Below are 22,201 nucleotides of genomic sequence, written 5' to 3'. Positions count from 1 at the left end.
TACTCATTACAATAGGTAGCTTTCTTATAAAATCTACCTAAAAACCGACAAGTATCCAGGAGAAACATAACTTAGTACAAACTGAAAAATGTGTTCAGTTAAAACGTTGCACTGCCTTCTGCAGTTGAATTATAATTAAATTTTCACCGATTATAGAGCAAAAGACGCCGCAAATTTTTAACAGTTCTGTGGAAAGATGAAACATATTATAATTATATATTTTACGTATATTTCCTTCTTCTGGAAATTGCCTCAATTTATAAACATTATGAAATCTTAAATAGGAATAATTTTTAATAAAATTTATTTATTATTTCTGTAATAAGTCTTCTTAATTTCTAAAAAAAAAATAATAGGAATTCACACAAAAAATTAGGACGTTATTTTTAATTTGGAAAAAAAATTAATCATAGGTTAGTGATTAAACATTGTATAATTTAATAGTTTATTGCCGATTAACTTTCTTTATTAATATGTCATTTATTAGTATGGGGTTTTTGTTGCATTATTAGTATGGGTTTTTTTTTAGAGATATTTCTTGTGTAATGTGGTAAAGAGTTGCATAACTTACAGAGAAAGTTATGCTTTGACTACCGAGGAATTCACCGTCGTCAAACTACTCTACTTACGACGAAAATTAAGTGGAACATTAAAGTGTGGATGTAAAGAATTATTAAAAAACTATTTTACTTTTTAAGTAAATTTTTGAAGTTCTAGAAACCACGACGACCGTAACCCGCTAGATCGATTCTGATTAAAAAGTCAATAGCATCCACGACCGATATTCTAAATCATCGTACACATTTTTATAAAAATCGGTGCACCTGATTTGAAGATATCAAACTGATGAAAAAACATCAACCACTTAGACTTGTTGTCCCCCACTGTTTAATATCATCTAAATAAACAACCAAACTGACATACTATTTTAAAGGGATTATCTAATTAGTACAAGAACATAACTAGAATCAGACTAGACAAAAGTGAACATGTTTTTTGCCCCGACCCCTTATGCAGGACTTCAGTGAGACTAACCATCATCAAAAAGCATCTTAGCTATGTAATCGGCATTAAATTATATGAAAAAATCTGACGAGGACACCACAGGACTTCTTTGTACGCCTATTAAATTACATACACATTTTTAAAAGCACAAAAAAATTTTATTTCGCTAATAGCTTCTTATTTTTTTAATTTTGTTTTTTATTGTTATTATATTATTTATTGTAAAACCGTCTTTACAATCGCAGGTTAATAATTATTAACAAATCAATATATTTAAATTAAAAAAATAAAACTTAAAAAAAGGAAATGAAGGTGAATTCGAATCGACGTGCCCCTTATGATCCCCTTGTAAAATCAAAATATTTCATTAATTAAACTTTTATTTGGCTAAAACTCTGGAACGAATGAAAATAAGAACCACTTATGATGCATTGTTGAAAAGCTCTCAATGAGGGCTTATTACTGGAGTTAAAAAAAGGAAACAAATCCAAATATTTTGGATTTTGGGCTTTTTTGGACACTTTTGGACCTGTTGATTGGGATCAAAATGGGAGGTGAAAAAACTAAATCTTACCAAATTGTCCTAAATAAAAAATTTCAACATTCTACGGCTAATCGTTTTAGAGCTATGGGAGATACACAAGTACGTACAGACGTCACGCCGAAACTAGTGAAAATGGATATTTCCGTTGAAATCTGAAAACCGAAATTTTTCGCAATAACAATACTTCATATAACGAAGTAAAAATTTAAGAACTCTTTTGAGTAAAACTTTTAAAATACTACACTTATATAGACGACCCATGAGCCAAATTTGAAGAAAATAGGTTCGGTCTATCCTGAAATATAAGGTCAAAAGCGGTGCAAAACACATACATATCTATTTACAAAATACTTGATATCCAATTTTTGACACATCATATTTTCCCATTTAATACAGCTATTCGCCGTGAAAGTAAATGATGAAAATCCTTAATCGACCCGAATGATTTTTTTTAAATTCCAGCCTTACTCACGACCGAATGGAATGATTCGGTGATTTTGTTTTTTTAATTTCTTAATTATGTAATAATTTTTTAAAATTTCTTTTAGAAGACATCAATGTAAAATTGAAGACATTGAATACAAAGGAAGCGAGTATACAATTTCAAAACGCTGTAGAAAAATACAACTAATTTTATTTATAAATAACTATAAAAGAAAAACAAAAACAAATCCGATAAAGAAGACGTAACGAACAAAAATTCACGACGATGAAAACTTAAATAAAATGGATCATTTGATACGTTAAAGAAATATTTTACATTTTAATGGGATTACTAAATAAAACAAAAATGACAACCGTTCAAGGCATTTATAAACATAATATTACATAACCAGATTAATACAATTTACAATCTATAACAAAAAAAGTCTTTGTCATGTACGAAGATATAATATATTATTTACTGATACAAACAAATAGAAACACATAGAAAAATATCTAAATAAAAAATGTAAGATATATTGAGAAAAAAAACAAATAGAAACCAGGGAAATAAATATACTTTACGTTACAATATAAAATAAATATAATTCACCAAAATTAAAAACCTTTTTTTTAATCGCGCATCATTTATTTTGTATATCTATTTATGTTGGCTAAGATAAAATGCAACACAAAAAATCCATTAAATCTAGTAAAGGTTGAGGTTCTATACTACTACTATAAGAATCAATCAAAGATCGCTTAATAAATGAATATTCATTGCTCCTAGAGAAAGAAAAGCTTACCAGATTTACTTGTATCTCAGCCGATAATGTTAAATAACATATAATGTAATTTAATACTTTTATGGAAAACAATGGACTATAGATATTGCCTTCACTCAGTAGATAAATAATTGAGCAATACTTTCAGTTTATCTTTAAAAAATAATTTCGATTTTGGTTGAATTTTACATTTCTGGATGGATTTTTTTTATTATATCCACCTGTTTTTCAGTTGATAACATAATATTCATGCTATGCATAATATTAATACATATTCATAATGTTCGTACAAAATGCATTCTACGTTCTCATTTACATATCTGATGTATTTTAAAATCTCCGAACTCATTTTAAAATTCTCTACTTTATGATTTCTTAGTATACTTTTCCCGCTCAAAAAGAATTAATATAGAGAAAATATTTTTTTAAATATTCTTGTTACGTTTTAATTTGTAGTTAAGGGGAATAATTTGTTTCTAAGTGAATCCTTTTCTTGCTTTTAGTAATCTGCTTTATCTATTTCTTTCTTCGTCTTTACTTTCTAATTAACTAATTTCTGTTGTATTAAACTGATCTATTTTAATACTTAATTTTCATTATCATTTCTTCTCTTAAAATCATACGATTTATCTTAAAACATGAATAATTTCTACTGATTTTCCTCTTACTAATAAATCTTTATTATTGATAATTAGTTACTAAGCCCTAGTGTCAGAAAAAAAATATAGCATCATGACTGAATCTTAATATTTAACCTTTTGTCGTCAAAAATGTTTCTTTTAATTCCATTACTGCGTATTCAAATTGAGAAGCAATTTACATAAATCATATTTTTGTCTCACACTGGCACATTGTCTTTTCTCGTTTTCTGTTCCTATTAAAGTTATTATTAATTATAAATTATTATAAACTTTTGTCTTTATACTTCAATTCATGTTCTTAAGATCTTAAAATTCCATTCAATATTATTAGAACTTGATAAATATTTAAAAATGCGTTTTACGAAATTTTTTTACAAATATCGAATTACTGATCTTTAAAGGAAAAACGTGTTGATATTATAGCTATACAATATGATGTAATAAAATTAAGAATCCATTTTGATTTGAGTGTTATTTTCTGTTACTTTAACATTTGTAATTGACACACTTTACATTGTTAAATGTAGTTTTGAGAATGGTGGTACTCCTACAGGTGTTAGAGTGACAATGTTAGGAAGAGCAAAAATAATTCTCAAACCAATTATGATAATCCTAGCGGAAAATATAAAATATTGAGAAAATTTTAAGAAATCAGTAGGGATTACTCTTCTGAATAGCTGAAATAAAATAAATATTGTGATAACGAAAAATTTAGATTTTCAGATTTGAACAGAAATATTCATTTTGACCAATCCTGAATCCATTTCAACTAGTTTCGGCGTACCTATCTGTAGGTACCAGGGTGTCCCATATAAAACGCAACCCATGAATCACTCATCCATGAAATTTCAAAAGTCAAGATTTCTCCCCTACTGGTTACTGAAATGGACTCGTCCAACATCTGAACATCGCGGCAACGCAGTAGAACAATATCTATAGTAACAACAATGCAATCATAACGTTCAGTGTATTGTATAGACAAGATGGTGTTTTCGCTAGATGAACGTGTTTTCATTGTTGAGTCGTACTTCAGTACGAAATTAGTGGTTGCATTGCAAGATTTGTTTCGCCATAAGTACCCAGATAAACCAGATCCTAACAAAACATCAGTATTAAGGTTAGTCACAAAATTTAGAGAGACCGGTTCTGTTAATAACAAGGAACACAAAAGATCTGCGTCAGTGTTGAATACAGATACAGTCACTGAAATCAAAGACCGATTACTCGCCTCGCCAAATAAATCGATCAGACGTTTGTCTGCTGAAATTAATTTGTCTAAATCAACTGTTCATCGGGCGACCAAACAATTACAATTACGACCTTATCGCATTCAAACGGTTCATCGACTTCTTGAGCCCGACAAAGAAAAACGGCTACAATATTGTCAACGGTTCCGTCGATTTCTGCGTGAGGGAATTAATGTTATGGATTCGTTATTTTTCAGAGATGAAGCACGGTTTCATTTGGACGGCTACATAAACAGCCAAAACAGTAGAATTTGGAGCGCTGAAAATCCTCATGTTTATCACGAAAAACAATTACACCCGCAGAAGTTGGGCGTGTGGTGCGCGATATCGCGGAAGAAAATAATCGGTCCTATTTTTTTCGAGTACACCATTAATGCAGAACGATATTAGGATATATTATTTTAGTTCAGGATATTTTATTTCGTCTGTCTTCCTCATGGAAGAGGAAGACAGACACTGCTGGCTACAACATGACGGTGCGACATCGCACTACGCAGGTTCAACTTCTGATTTCGTCGAGGAATTCTTTGGTAATCGTGTTATCGGTCGAGGCTTGTGGCCACCAAGATCTCCAGATTTGACTGCGGCGGAATTTTTTCTACGGGGTTACCTCAAAGAAAAATCCTACAGCAACAAATCACTTTAAATTGTTTGAGTCAATATTGAACAATCTGTTTTAAATATCCAGCCACAAACTTCAAAAAAGTTGCAAGAAATGCTGTAAAAAGAATTGAAGCTTGTATTCAAGAAGATGGCGGCCACTTCCAACATTTACTTTAAATTTAACGTAATGGATGGTAATAATAAAAATTGCATTTACATTTACACATGCCTTTTTATTATTTCAATACCTACCAATATACGGTTGGGTTGCGTTTTATATGGGACATCCTGTATTTCCCATAACTCAAAACGATTACCCGTAGGATGTTGATTTTTTTTTATTTAGGACTACTGTAACATCTAGATGTGCACCTCTCGTTTTGATTACAATCGACTGAATCAAAAGTGTCCAAAACAGCCCAAAATCAAAAAAAAACCTTGAACTTTTCTTAACTGCAGTAAGTTTCATTAAAAGGTTTTCAACGATAAAGTGGTACTTATTTTCATGGTACCACAGTTATAGCCAAATAAGATTGTAATTAATGAAATACTTGGATTTAAAAAGGGGAGGCACATCGGTTCGAATCAGACTTCATCTCTTAAACTTTTTTTTTTTTTTTTTAATTTAAATATATTGATTAATTAATAATTAAACTCAGATTGTAAAAAAATTACGATAAATAATAATTCAATAACAAAAAAAAGAAACATGAAAAAAAATCATCAGATAATAATGGAATAAAATTTTATGCGCTTTTAATTTAGAAAAAAATGTATATACGATATTTAATAGCCGTACAAGGAAGTCATAAAGTGTACACATCAGATTTTATTTAACATGTATATATGAGAAATAAAATAAAAATATATAAATTTCTTTCTCATTTCAGTAAAATGATAAATCTATTTTTCGAGTTGATCTTTTCGTTACGAGGGAGGCGGTTGGGAGATCGTACACCCATCCTAGCAACCTAGCATAAGGTAGATAATGTTGAATGTGTCGGGCAACAGATGCTGTGATGACGTCATGTGATACACGCACACGCGTGCGCAGAATTATCTTGCTGCGCAGCGTGGGACGCATTGATCAGTCCGCTGTTATAAAGCGTTCGGAAGCTTGCAGGATCGTGGTTCAGTTTCAGGATGTACTTCGTCCTGAACGCGATGGCTTCACTAATCATATTACATTATTGACATCGTCAACGTAGTATGAAAATGTTCGATGTTAACGCCGTCTACCTGTATCACTCATCTTCCAACTTTAATAATTAATTAGAATATACATCGACAACTGACGGCTTTTGTTTAATAACAGGTAAACAAATTGTTATGTTCCTCCATATTTTAATAAAGAAAAGAATAAATTATCTATGAAATTAAAAAAAAATAAATTATATTATTAATCCTAAATCTGTGTAAAACAAATTGTTTTTGTTTTTTATAGCGTTGTAAAAACTTAACTTAGAATAAATAAACACAAGTTTATGAAAATACAAATATGTCTCAATTTATAAACATCATGAAATTTTAAGTAGAAATACATTTACACAAAATAAAATTTATTTATTATTTCAATGATATCTGCAAAACTTAAAAAAAAAAAGGAATATTATTTTCACTGTGAAAAAAAAATTATAACAAAATAAATCATTCGTACGTCAGTGATTAAACAGAGTATGATTTATAGTTTACTGCTGATTATTTATTAATACGTCATTTATAATATTATTCAGTATAATAGGGTTTTGTTTCGCATTATTATTTAGAGATATTTTTTGTGTAATATAATATAATTTTTTTTTAAATGTTACTAAAATAATACTAAACTAGTTAACATTAAACCAGGGATAAATAATGATTTTCTTATTCACTGGTGGGCAACAAATTAAAATAATTAGTTATTAAATAATATTTATACAATTTTTATATGTACAAAACATAAGTATGTTATAAATATATTGAAAGCTGGCTTGATCTATCAAAATAAGAAGAAATAAGAAATAAATTATTAATTATAACGTGCAAATATAACTGATTAAGAAAAAAAAATTAACTGAATTATCACTGTCCTATCATTCCTTTTAACCTAAAATAACTAAGGATGTTTTTTGATTGGGTCTTTCAACCAGATAAAGTTCACAATGAATGTATGTTTTACAATCAGATGTATGTAAAATTTATATTTTTAACTTTTTGGTTTAAAGAAAGTTATATTTTCATTTTTGAGACTGTTATATTTAAAGATTATTACTTCTAGGGACTTTTTTTAGAGATTTTTCTAGAGACTTTTATAAGAAATCATCTAAAGGTTGATTGTAAATTAATTAAAAAATATTTAGTGTTTTTGATAGACATAATAAAAGTATGGTTACCAATTGTGCGAAAATGTTATCAATGTTTTGTAATTCATTTTTCTCAATAATAAATTTAATTAAAAAAGTGATAGAAGACAGTTGATTAAACCTATTTATTAAATTAATTGATTAAACTTAATTTAGCTATTTTTGTCATCACATTAATGTGAAAAGGTTTATTATAATTTTTTATTAAATGAAAAATTAATTAATTATAAATTTTATTAATTTATTTATTTACTAAATAATATAATACTAAATAATATTTACTATATATATATATATATATATATATATATATATATATTATTTCATATAAATTAATGAATGAAAGATTTACTTATTTATTTTTAATAATGTAACTTTTTATATAAAATATCTTTATGTATATGTACATATTTATAATATTCCTGACCAACGGCAATTTGTAATTTAGAGATATTCTTCATAAAATGTAATATAAATAAAATTAATAACAGTAAAAACATGTCATCAAGATAGCACTATAAAATACAGTACATTTTGCATAATTAAATAAAAAACAAATAATTATATTTTATATATATGTATACAGTTTATATATAATAAATAAAAGTTTATATATAACTATTTTTTTTTTTTTGTATGTATGTATGCTACGAGCAACAACAGAGTCGTTAAAATTATCACATTTAATCAAACTTAATTAAAATTATTTGTAAAAATGTAAAACATTATTTAATATTCCTAGACCAATTAACAAAAATTTACTGATTTTACCCTAATATTTTTTATTTATTTATTTTTTGGTTAAGTATTTTAATTCACTACACTGCTGCGGACAAAATAATTACAAATATAAACTATACTAGTAATATTGTGATTTGTATTAAAGATTTATGTTAAATTTTGTAAGCAATTATTATTTTAAAAAACATCGAAATAAATTCTGTTAAAGAATATAATTTGTCAAAATTCATTACATTTTTAGTAAATCAAACAATTTTAGTTCTTTGATTTTCACAGTAATTGGATAACTTACTGTGTTTATGTATGAAGTTTAATTTAAACTCCATGATGAAGTTTAATTTAAACTTTTGATATTGAAGTAGTAAACACAGTATGAGCAACACTCACGTGGTATCCTAAATGAAATGATATTTTCCATAGAATACCACATTGTAAACGAAATACATAATTAAGTAATATTTTTTAAAAATCGATATTTCAGAATCATAGTAATACTAAAAATCTAAGACATATCAGAAGTAATACTTTAAAAGGAATGAAATTTCTAAAACGAAAATGAAAATATTGACTTCAAAAAATAACAATATAATAAAACTAACATATGAAAAATAATATCTTCCTATTCTTTTTTATGTTTTGAAATTTAAATAAAATTAAAAAAAATTAAAGAAAATACCATCACTTTAATACATTTACCGCAGATTTAAAAAATTGAAATATCGTGAAGAGTTGATAATATAATTTTTTTTTTTGTTTTTTAGTGTGTTTAGTTGAACTGGTATTAGTTTAATTTTAAATTCTAGTTTTATTTTATTTAAAATACGTCAGACGAATAAAAATCAGTGACGATACAAAAAAAAGTCATTCGAAAAAACGCAAAAGGTGATTAATCTGAAACTTTGTAAATATAGGAAAAAACAAAGAGAGCCTTTGGTTGGTTGTAACGATAGTACAACCAATCAAAGGCTAAACCACTCTGGAACTCAGGAATATTTATTTCTTCAACGTAAAGGTATTTCTTCAACATGTACATCTAGATAAAATATAAAATCAAAAGATTTTTTAAATCTTTTTTTTATATTTAGGAATCTTAAAGAAAATTTTCCAATGGATTTTCTTGAAGTTTCACGTGACAATTATATTATTATTAGTATAACATCTTTATGCAACTAAGTCAATGACGACAAAAAAAATATGTGAAATATCTCCAAATATTATGGGTAGTTCGTAGAATAAATGCTTTATTTATTTATTTTTATTTGTTTATCCCTACATAAAATTGAAGTTTGTGCGTGGGATATCAAAAATGGAATTTTGTAGGTATGAAAAATGCTATGCCTGATCGGAATTCGAGGCCGGGACCTCCAGATGAGAGGCCGAGACACTACCATTCCGCCACGGAGATCAGTGGATTTTATTTTTAAAAAAAACTTTTTATATAGCTTATATTTAATTTATTTGGAAAAAGATTATTTTGGAACCTTCATGAAAACTTTACCTGACAAATATGAATCATTTAATCATACAAAAAACCCGTGAAGGTCGAGTGATGAATCTCTTTTTATTTTTTACATTGGTTAATAAAATATTTATTAAGAAATTTAATAGTGTAGCAACTCTTTCTTATGCACTATAGAATATTAAGATGTTGTTTGTCTTTTTAAATATCTCAAAAAAAGCAATGAAATATGCTATATTTTACAATTCCCCAAATTTCCTTGAGGAAGTATTGGTGTCTCTGATATTTATTCAAATGTGTCGGTTATGCATGTAATCAAGCATGCACTTTTTTTCATATTAAAATGATTCATAATATATTCGCTCTTTTAGTTGATACCTTTAATATTATGTAATCATAAAAATATCACCGAAATAGCAGGTATACGTAGCGGAGTGGTAGAGATTTTTTCATACATAAAATTTCCATTTCATATTCTCACATCATAAGCTCTGAGTTTATCTTGTAAACTAATCATTAAAAAACTCCCTCAACTAATATGAAATAAAATTGAAAATTAGTCTGAATTAAAATTTAAAAAAAGAAAAAATGTAAAAAGTTTTCTTTCGTTAAATAAAATAATGTAAGATAAATATAAAGGTAAGCTAAACTCGTTTCACCAGTTTCATTTCACAAAACCAGTAACATATGAAATATCTTTTTGTGATGAATTTACACATAGATTTTATATTTTATAATAAAACCATATTCTTTTAGTAAACAAAATATTCTTTCTCATTCTTTAGTAAATACAAAATATTGTGGTTTTAATTCACGTGGAATAAATGTTTGAATATACTCGTATTGACAGCATATTAATATTTACCGGATATTATATAACAACTGAAATTGAAATACGAAGATTAAAGTTTAATTTAAAATTTACATTTAAAATAAAATTAAATTACGAAAATATCGAAGAAAGCTAGTAATTATTGTTTGAATAACAATAATAAAAAACCTGTAAAACAAGAACTTTTCAGCTTGTAAGTGATATACAAGATAATATGAAATTTATAAAATTTTTTCGTATTTAATATTATGAAAACATTTCTCCTCTATATAAAATTTCAGTTAATAAATTAAACATCAATGATAGACGTACAGTTCATAAAGTAATGAAACCTGATTTTTTTTTCAGAATTATTCGATTTATTTCAAAGTTTTTATATGAAGATTAATGTTTTCTTGAAAAATTACTTAAGAAAAACTATATAATTTATTAAGTACATAAATGAAAAAAGGATATAGACTAAACGGATAAATTTATGTTTTACTTCGGTTAAACAAGGAAAGGTAATACACATGTACAATCAATAAAAATTCATATAAATGACATTAGTAGAATCAATTCAAGAAATTCACTCAAAATAAAACGTTTATCATTACTTAAAGAAATATAAATCTAATTTTCTTTAAATTTATATAACTGGTTTAAAATGAAAGATGTAACGGTTAATGGATTGAAAATATGAAAACGGTTTTATTTTTAAAAACTAATTCCTAAGACAAGGTTAAATTTATTAATAAAAATTATGAAACATTTTCTAAAATTGTATTATTTTCGATTGTTCCGTGCAAAAGCTAAATTTAATACTTAATATTTCTTAAGAATTAATAGATTTTTACTTTAAAAGTAATGAAAAAAATATTAATTTACTTTTACACTTGTTTATATAGAGACAGAAATTAAGAGTGGACTACATTATTTACAAATTACTTGTTTTATTAACTTGCATAATTAAATTTCATATCTAACATTTTTCATTAAAAATAAACAAAAGGTAAATTAAAAATGCTAACATTTTACAACTAAGATTTCATTTGTATGATACGCATGACAAATCTTTAAAATTAAAAATCAAATATATATTATTTTCCCAAGGTCCTAACTCAATCTGGATGATTTCGTACAAGCAAATTTTTCTTTTAAAAGTTATTTTTCGATCAGTTCTGTAATAAATAGTTTTTAAAATTTATTTGAAGTTTAACTTTGTTTCTTTTAAAGTAGAAATTTATTTTTGTATTTTTCGCGCGATTTTAAAAACATAAAATCAAACTACCTTAGAAAAAATAATTAAAGAAACTTGTTTCATTTTCTTTAAAGTAAAGTTAGAATAAATACGTTTTCAGAAACAATCAATTTAAAAATTTGTTTTTTTACTTATAAATAATTTTTTAATTTTGATTTATAATTTTTTTTTTACATTATTACAATTATAATCTAACCAAATTTAACCTACGCTCGCTTCGCTCACTAACCTTGACTTGCGAGCGAAGGTTAGTGTTGTTAAGCGTAGGTTAAGTTTTGTTAGATTATATTTATAATCTAACCGTCATACTTCAAAAAAAGTGTTATAATCATAAAACCAAAGAAGGCAGGGGCAGATAAATGTGAAGAATACAGAACAATTAGTTTAACTAGTCATGCATCAAAAATCTTAACTAGAATTCTATATAGAAGAATTGAGAGGAGAGTGGAAGAAGTGTTAGGAGAAGACCAATTTGGTTTCAGGAAAAGTATAGGGACAAGGGAAGCTATTTTAGGCCTCAGATTAATAGTAGAAGGAAGATTAAAGAAAAATAAACCGACATACTTGGCGTTTATAGACCTAGAAAAGGCATTCGATAACGTAGACTGGAATAAAATGTTCAGCATTTTAAAAAAAATTAGGGTTCAAATACAGAGATAGAAGAACAATTGCTAACATGTACAGGAACCAAACAGCAACAGTAAAAATCGAACATAGGAAAGAAGCCGTAATAAGAAAGTGAGTCCGACAAGGATGTTCCCTATCTCCGTTACTTTTTAATCTTTACATGGAACTAGCAGTTAATGATGTTAAAGAACAATTTAGATTCGGAGTAACAGTACAAGGTGAAAAGATAAAGATGCTACCATTTGCTGATGATATAGTAATTCTAGCCGAGAGTAAAAAGGATTTAGAAGAAACGATGAACGGCATAGATGAAGTCCTACGCAAGAACAATCGCATGAAAATAAACAAGAACAAAACAAAAGTAATGAAATGTAGTAGAAATAACAAAGATAGACCACTGAATGTGAAAATAGGAGGAGAAAAGATTTTGGAGGTAGAAGAATTTTGTTATTTGGGAAGTAGAATTACTAAAGATGGACGAAGCAGGAGCGATATAAAATGCCGAATAGCACAAGCTAAACGAGCCTTCAGTAAGTAATATAATTTCTTTACATCAGAAATTAATTTAAATGTCAGGAAAAGATTTTTGAAAGTATATGTTTGGAGCGTAGCTTTATATGGAAGTGAAACTTGGACGATCGGAGTATCTGAGAAGAAAAGATTAGAAGCTTTTGAAATGCGGTGCTATAGGAGAATGTTAAAAATCAGATGGGTGGATAAAGTGACAAAGGAAGAGGTATTGCGGCAAATAGATGAAGAAAGAAGCATTTGGAAAAATATAGTTAAAAGAAGAGTTATAGGACTTATAGGCCACATACTAAGGCATCCTGGAATAGTCGCTTTAATATTGGAAGGACAGGTAGAAGGGAAAAATTGTGTAGGCAGGCCACGTTTGGAATATGTAAAACAAATTGTTAGGGATGTAGGATGTAGAAGGTATTCTGAAATTAAATCACTAGCACTATATAAGGAATCTTGGAGAGCTGCATCAAACCAGTCAAATGACTGAAGACAAAAAAAAAATATTTATATTTTCTTTACAAATGGTGAAATTTTAAAAAATCGTAAAAAATGGGAATTTCGTAAGTATACTTTAAAAAAATTGAATAAAGTGGCTGCCGGATTCCGAATAAGAAACTGAATTTTTATTGTTATTTTTATTATTAAACAAATTATAAGACTGAAGTACTTCAAACTCATCGGCAAAGTTATGGTGCTACCTATATTTCTCAAGAAATAAATTATTTTTGAAGAGATTCCAAAAACCAATTGATGGAAAAAATTAATTTTATATTTATTAAAATCAGGATATTCTGTAAATTATTTTGAGAAACCTGTAGGGAATACGTTTAATAAAAATAATCCATTTTCGCTTGTTTTTCAGGTATACCAACGTCAACTTACTGTAATTTCCATAAAATATAATACGAAAAAACTTTGTACTAAATATACTAGATAAACATATTTTAGCAGTAGTTTAAATATTTTAAAGAAATTTTTAATTATTTTATTCTTAAAATCGTTTGTTTTAAATTGCTATTTCGACTCGTAGTAAAGAAAGGAAACTTTTCTACATTGAACCGTGTATTTTAATAATATTGAATTATTATAAGGTATGTACATCGCATTCTAATTTCAAAATAATACGGGTTTAAAAAAAGATAAAGAAGAAAGAACATTTTTCAACAAAAAAAGCAATGAAAAATCTCATCGGTTGTTAGATGACACAGTCATCTTGTTAAAAGTGTAGTCTTTTTTCAGTGATTCAAGAAAAGTCAGAACGCCGAATGAGTATGAGAGCTGTATTATACTGTAGGCTTACTTGCGCGACTCATTTTTAACAGATGATAATTAACAGACGATGGAGATTCCAACCAATTTTAAATGGAAATTCTTTAAATCGCTCACAAACCTTTTGTAATTTAAATACTTAAAATAATTTTTTGTAACGAAACGATGTACGCACATTAATGTTTTCATTACAAAAAAAAACCTTTAATTTTTATTGCGAGTCAAGATAACAATTTTTTAAGTTCTTATTATTCAGAGATACTAACTATAGAAAAAAACTTAATAAAAAAATTTGAACGTTACATTTTTGTATTATTTTTTAACAAAGTTATTAAAGTTTCATATTAAAAAACATCCATATATCTGGGAAAAAAAATCCAAAAATGGAATAGTACATTTTATATGTAATTTTCCGTAATTCCGTCAGATTTTTTACAACTGATTTGAAATTCATGACAAAGCAGAAAAAGGCTATAATGAGGCATTAAATTACATTTTTTCCCTCTTAATAAAGACAAATCTTTAAAACCAATTTGTTCTTACGTAAAAAAACTAAACTTTACCTAAGATAATAGCAGGAATTGTGTTAATCAGTAAAATATAAATAATGATAATTATAAAGATATTAAACCTTTTAAATATATTATTACAAGCATATATTTATTAAACGGTTTTATGTTTTATTTACGATATGCATATATTTACTTAAATAATTAGCCTAATTACATTATGAGTTTAAAACAACAATTTATCAACAGTATATATAAAGCAGTGGTATTAATAATATTGCTTTTAATAATATTATTACTATTTTGTAGACGGTTGACACTACGCAAGTCATAATAATTATAATATTAATTATATAAACTAGGTCTCCGCTTGAGTTTGATATTTAATTGTGTTATTTACCTTACAAAAGATAATTACTATTCATTATTATTACTATAGGTATTATTAATAACCGTAGGTGTTTAGGTTTCAATTAATTTAAATGTAATAATTTCAAAATATTTAAATTCTTGTTGGTATTTTGTTTGAGCATTTATTTTACGGTTATACTTGTAATTTACAGGAATCATTAGTAAAAATAATTTTGTTTAATTGTTGCTTATGATTTAAATAAAAAGCATGATAACATTAAATAAATAGAAAGAAGGTTTAGTTATTATATCTGTTTAATAATAAATGAACGATTTTCGTTATGAACAATTTGATTTATTAGAATTTCTACAGGTTCCATTTTTATTCAAGAATAACTAAATATTTTTACAAATAATAATAGTTTATACTACTACTCATTAATTTAGCAAAACGTTAAATTTCAAATTCTATGTACGTTTATATGCTGCTGATTTGAAAAACATATGCATAATAGCAATTACCACTCAACAATACAACCTTCAAAAGTATTTTTAGGTAAAAATTGTGTTTTTTAATTTATTAATGTTTTAGTTCAACAAAGACATGATACTATTATCATAAGAAATTCGCTCTACTGTAAATTATTAAAACCGATTTCACTAATGTGCAGTATATAATTCGCAATCGCTAATCATTTAAAAATATTTAAATATTTTAAGCCTTGAACGAAGTTTTTAATTCAATGAATAATTTTTCCTACATCAGAACATTTTTTTACAATTTTGTAAAAATTTTCTTTGTAAATATAGACTTTAAATTTCTTTCTGTTGTAAGTATTTAATTATAAACTAATCAATTCAGATAAAAATTATTTTTTAACCTAACCATAGAGATCAGTCGATCGATTTCCGTGGTTGACTAGATAGCGCACTGCATTTCGTGCGAAGGTCCCGGGTTCGAATCCCATTCAGGTATAGCATATTTTCATACGATACCAATTTACAACGGGCTAAAATGAGAAAAAATTATTTAAAAAAAAAGATGGACTTAATTTACAATTTATTATGCTTTTATATATTTACATAAAATTTTTATGATTTGTAATTGTTATAATGAGCTTAGATATTTGTAAAAATCTATTTGATAAAGGAGGCTGCAAAATTTTATTTAGCAAATCGATAAGATTATATGACTATTCCTAGGGTCATAAAATGTATTAATTTTGGATTCTGTTAGCTGTCTAATTATATATTTATGTTTCATTGATTCAATGAAAAGATTAAATCTTTGTTGTAGTAATATAGTATCTGGTTACTATACACTATTTAAAATATTAGTATATTAGTAATATCAGTTATAGCAATATGAAATATTATTATAAAGTAGCGGTTTTTCGTTACGGAAAACTGACATTTTATCTATTTTTACCGTTTCCTTAAATAAAAACTAATAATAAACATTTAATTGAATAGGAAAACAAATTGTTAGCAATTTAAATTATAATTAAGGTACTTAAAATAACATTAATAATAATAAAAAAATTTACTAGTTCGATATCTATAGCAATTTAATTCCAGATATCTAATTTTTTCTTTTCTTTTTTTGGAAAGTACATTTAAAAATATTCCATACAACGGCTGAACAGATTTTGATGTATGAACCCGAGTTGGAATCCTTATATTACCGGGAGTGTTATAGGCTGAATAAATATTTACATACGAGGGATATCTCTTAAGTAAAGACCGCTGGGAAATTCCTCTTCTTAAGGTTGGCTAACCTGTGTCGTTCATGGATGCGCTAGTAATGTACACACTTCATTATTGTCTGTAAGTTGTCTCGTTTTAGTATCTTTGATTACGTGTGAGTTATTAAGTTACAAAATGAATAGGAAAATCGATGTTGCCGCCGACTGTGACATACATGATCATACGTTTTCTAAACCATCAAAACATTAAGCTGGCTGAAATTCACAGGGGGTTTGTTTATATGTACAGTGATATGTAATGAATGAACGAAACATCCAGAAATGGTGCTAAAGGTTTAGAAACAGAATTAATGTGTACGATGAATAACGTTCGGGGAGGTCCTCGATGTACACCGAGGACTTGTTGATTACACGTCGATTATGAAATCAGAAAAGATCGTCGTTTAACGATTTCTGACGTGGCCCTTCTTTTCCCTGATATTTCAAGAGCTGTTATCGGTCTTATTGTTTATGATCATTTACACTTCAGAAATGTTTGTGCACGTTGGGTACCGCACGTCTTAACGGAACGTCACAAAAAATCCAAATGGGATCATTCTTTGGAATTTTTGATGCGCTACACAGTAAAAGGTGATGAGTTCCTTAATTGTTACTGGCGATGAAACATGTGGATTTCAAATTATACGCCAGAGAGAAAACGGCAGTCAAGTGAATGGTGTCATCCTCAATCACCAACAAAGGTGAAACCACAGCCATTTGGACGAAAACTGATGGCCACAGTCTTTTGGAATCAGTTTGGCATAATGTTGATTGATATCATGCCAAGTGGAACGACTATAAACGCAGAAGCCTACTGGAAACTTCTGCGTAAGTTACGGCCCGCCATTCAAAATCGGCGACGTGATGGCTGACCGATGGCGTCGTCCTGCGCACGATAATGCATATCCACATGTTGCGGGTCCAACACGTGATTTACTGAGAACCTTCGGATGGGAAATTTTTGACTGGTAAGCAATTTGCGGGCAGGATGAACTTAAAAATGCTGTTAATCAGTGGGTAAATGGATTTGCGGTAAAAAAATATGACTAGGGTATATTGAAGATGACGTATCGCTACGATAAATATCTTAATTCATGTGGCGATTATAGAGAGAAGTAGTGTAAGGTATGTAGTTTAAGAGAAATATAATATACTTATAAAGTTTTTTACAATTAAACGGTCGTTGCTTTAGAGGTAACCTCATGTACATATGCAGGCGATTCAAAAGGAAAGGGAAATAATTTGGGAACTGATTCTAAAGCCTGAAATAAAAAACATAAATAAATAAAAGCATTTGTTCAAAAATACTTTATCGAGTTACGGCTAGCGAAAAATTTCGGGGGAATTTCAGTTCCCCGCTGAAATTTCAGTATATTAGGGGTAAACTTGATGGTTTCTTATGTATTTTCACCGAAAAAATCTAATAAATAAGGTTCCAGAACTGTATCTCATGTAGTTTTCATAATATACAACGTAAAATTAAAAAATTCGGTAAAGAAAAACATTTTTTTACGTTAATAGTGCAATAACTTTGTTAAATGACTAATAAAGGCGAAAATATTATTATCAAAACTTGCAGGGTATTGATGATGATTGTTTAATAATCCAAGTAAACGACTAAGTTTAAATTTAAATTAAAATTTTTTTTAAACGGTTTTTTTGAACGTAATTTTTTCCCAGTATGTTATACAAAAATCTGCAATACACTAGAAAACAAAATTTAAATACACAGTACATTAATTAATATGAATCAGTAATTCAAAATAAACTCCTGAAAATTTTGTTGATAAATAATTCAAATTTGACACTAAATTAAATAAAGACGAGTAAATTTATAGTTTATATTATATAAAAAAAAATTTTTAATTTCATAAGTGAATTATTAAATTCTTTACTCGTATTTCATGAGTATGGTATTCCGAAGTAAATTTCGATCTGAAATTTATTTTTTACTTAACTTTTTATTTAATAATTACCGATAAATAAGATTATGCGATGCAGCCATTCCTAGATAGAGAAGGATAAAATATTAATATTTCATCCTTTCGTTTTGCTTATTTAATAAAAGAAATTATATATAAAATAAAGAAAACAGAGCACTTTGTAGATAATCAAGTTGTTCTGACTGATATCTGAAGAGTTTATTCAATGATATATTGTATAAAATATTCCAAAGCCAAACGTTTTATAAGAATTTAAAACATCAAATCATCTAAACAATTAATAGTTTCGTAGTAACGGTGCCGCGTACGAGTAATCAAAGATTGTATTGAGTGGAAATGTTATCCATCAATTTAAAATTTTATTTACCGAGGTTAAAACTGAAGTAGTTGTAAAAGTCGTTTAGGAATTTTTATTTTTTTATAGTGGTATTCATGCCATTGGTTTATCACTATGTTGATCAGTCACGCCCACTCATAAAACTATCACGCACATAATGTTATAAGAAGAACCTATTGATACAGAAATATTATAAATTTTATTATTAAAAAAAATTTATTAAATATGTCTTAGATGCCAATATAATTTCAAATTCCGATATAAACTTTTACGAGATGTTCTTTTAAAATTAGCTCGGTTTAAAAAAAAAAACTAGTTAGAGCAGTCATTGAGTGGTTTATTAACAAACACGTATTAAGAATAAAATTTACAGAAGTATAAAATTATAAATTGAATAGCAATTATAAAACAACTTAAAAAGAACGAGTAATTTGTTTTCTAAAAGGTAATACTTGTAGAAACCCTTTACAAACCATAAATAGTAAGCTACTTTACTGAATTTTATTAAAATGTAAAATTGAAATAGTAAATAAGTAACGTTTACGCACAGTTAATTAGCGATAATTAAGCAGTATGCAAGTTATTATCGATAAAACAATATGTGTATAAAGATATACTAGCTGAATGTGAAAGGAGCTATCTCTAATATCTATTTGTCTGTTGGTAGTAGGCGTGGCCATACGCGGGAGTGGTTTAGATATGTGGGTGTGGTTTATATTTAAATCAATAGAATTCTATGAATCAAACAAATTACTCTACGCCAGTAAAATATTGGTTAAACTTTTCATTTCTTATTATAAATATGGGTTATTTTCAAAAGTTATTAAAATATAAAAATAATTAAAAAGTAATAATTATTTATTAATAATTTGTTTAAAGGTGCCTCGTACAAATGAATTTCATTAAGGAACTCGTTGAATAACATTTGATTATTCGACATTAAATAACCATTTATAAAAATTATAATTTAATATAAGGAGAGATGCTGAAGATAGAAAAATGAAGGCAACAATATTTAAACTAATTTTGGTACTCTTTCGGAATTTCTTTCCCAAAATTTTTCTGTTTTTTGAACGAATATCACGAAACGTACGTATATCAATAAACCTAGCTAAACATAACCTACGCTCGTTTCAGTCGTTAACCCCGTTTAATTAATGTTAAATATCTCGTACCAATTATATACAACAATTATGCAATCTTAAATGATCAGCTTCCTGGAATCACCGTTAGGTATTACTTCAGAGGATGAATGAAAATGATAGGTATGAGTGTAGTCTTGTACAGTCTCAGGTCGATCATTTCTCAGATGTGTAGTTAATTGAAACCCAACCACCAAACATCGGTATCCACGATCTAGTATTTAAATCTGTATTAAAGTAACTGCCTTTACCAGGATTTAAACGTTGGAACTCTCGACTTCGAAATCAGCTGATTTGCGAAGACGCGTTCACCACTAGACCAATCCGGTGTGTTTGATACTATAATACTGGAGAAATAGTACAGATTCAGGATGATCATTATTCTATTAATAACAATACCCAAACTGCAGATGAAATAGATGACCCTACGAATAAAGATGGTATAAAAATAGCAGCCTAGATCAGAGTTTTTCGCTTAATGCTTTTTTTTTATTGGATAAATACCGTATTTATTATTGGTATAAGACCAGTGGGATGATTCTTTATTGTTTTAAATAAATTTTATCCAAATTGGTGCGTTTGGTGAAAAGTTATGCTCGGACAAATTATAAACAAATATATATATATACATGCCAATAAATATACCCCGTAAAACGTATATTTACGGGTCAAGTTGAAAACCACCTTTTTAAAGATTATTAAAAATATCTAATTATTTTAAATTGTTTATTTAGACCTAGAAAGATATTCTAATGCTAGATTTCTAAAAAAACCTGAAGGTATAGAATGAATATCTGTCAATATAATTCGTAAATAATTTATTTCATTTTCATTAAATATTAGTAAAAGAGTAAAATTCCTCCATATCTATTAAAATTTTTAACAATGTATACGTTTTTAAATTGATCTCTCATCTTTTTCTTTCATTTTGATTTCTGAGTCTCAAATGCAAAAATTAATTATGAATAAATAACTTTGAAAATCGGGGACTTATTAAATCGATAATTGTGAATATTATTAATTTCTTAAATAAGTTTAACTTGAATTTTAAATATCTTTTGTATCTCTTTTAATTAATATAAATCAGACACATTTTCCTAAATGATTTGTGATTTTTAAAATAACTTGATATACGACTATATCAATAGATTTAGTTAACATAATTAATTAGTTTTTTGATTAAATAAAATATAATTTAACTGATGCTTTCAAAAAACTGAATTAGCTTTTTAAAACTAAGGTTTTAAAAATCTATGTAATTTAAGTAAATTGGAATTTTTACTCCAGTTTTCCTGTATAATATTTACCTGTTAAACAAGATATGACTCATAATAAAAGACCAGCAAAAACTGCAGATAAATTGATAAAAATGTGTATACATATTCCGCTTACGGTGTAAGTGCACATTAAAAGGATTTTATTGAAATTCCGAGTTTAAAGGGTTAATATTTACTACTTTTTGAAATTTCTCGGTAACAAATGAGGATATCGACTTGATTTTTGATGTGTGTAATATTTATGTAATTGTGTAAAAAATAATTTCTAGATTTTTTTGAAATTCGACCTAGAAAGGGGTGAAGAAAAGTAAACAAATTTTGAAAAATGATTGAAAATTTTCCCCATTTCCGATTATATTAAATATTCACTCAATTTGAGCTTTCAAATACTCTTCAGATAAATATCTAAAAACCGTTTTCAGATTATTTTTAATTTCGATATTTTAAGTGGTGCGACGTGTACGGCATGACGGCTCAACCAATACAGACACTGCCACTGTTACTGTTTCCGCGAAACGAGTGGCTGCAACTGCAACCGATTACTTGACTAAAAAAACATTAAAAAAAAAATTAAACTTTTAAAACTTAAAAAAAAAAAAAAAAAACTTAAAAACTAA

At 27.1% G+C, this 22,201-nt stretch overlaps 1 protein-coding gene across 1 annotated transcript in view; it reads left to right on the top strand.

Annotated features, from left to right (window-relative positions):
• Positions 1 to 6,368: 6,368 nt before the first annotated feature.
• The window catches only part of LOC142327047 (protein O-mannosyl-transferase TMTC2-like), a 478,982-nt gene continuing 463,149 nt past the window's right edge, over positions 6,369 to 22,201 (top strand). Inside the window, exon 1 of the mRNA XM_075369816.1 lies at positions 6,369 to 6,563. The gene's annotated coding sequence lies outside the window, so the exon portion shown is untranslated. The remainder of the gene's footprint in view (positions 6,564 to 22,201) is intronic.

This window comes from Lycorma delicatula, chromosome 6 (assembly GCF_047948215.1).
Source record: "Lycorma delicatula isolate Av1 chromosome 6, ASM4794821v1, whole genome shotgun sequence".
Classification (NCBI taxonomy): Eukaryota; Metazoa; Arthropoda; class Insecta; order Hemiptera; family Fulgoridae; genus Lycorma; species Lycorma delicatula.
This window is presented reverse-complemented; position numbering and strand designations above follow the sequence as displayed.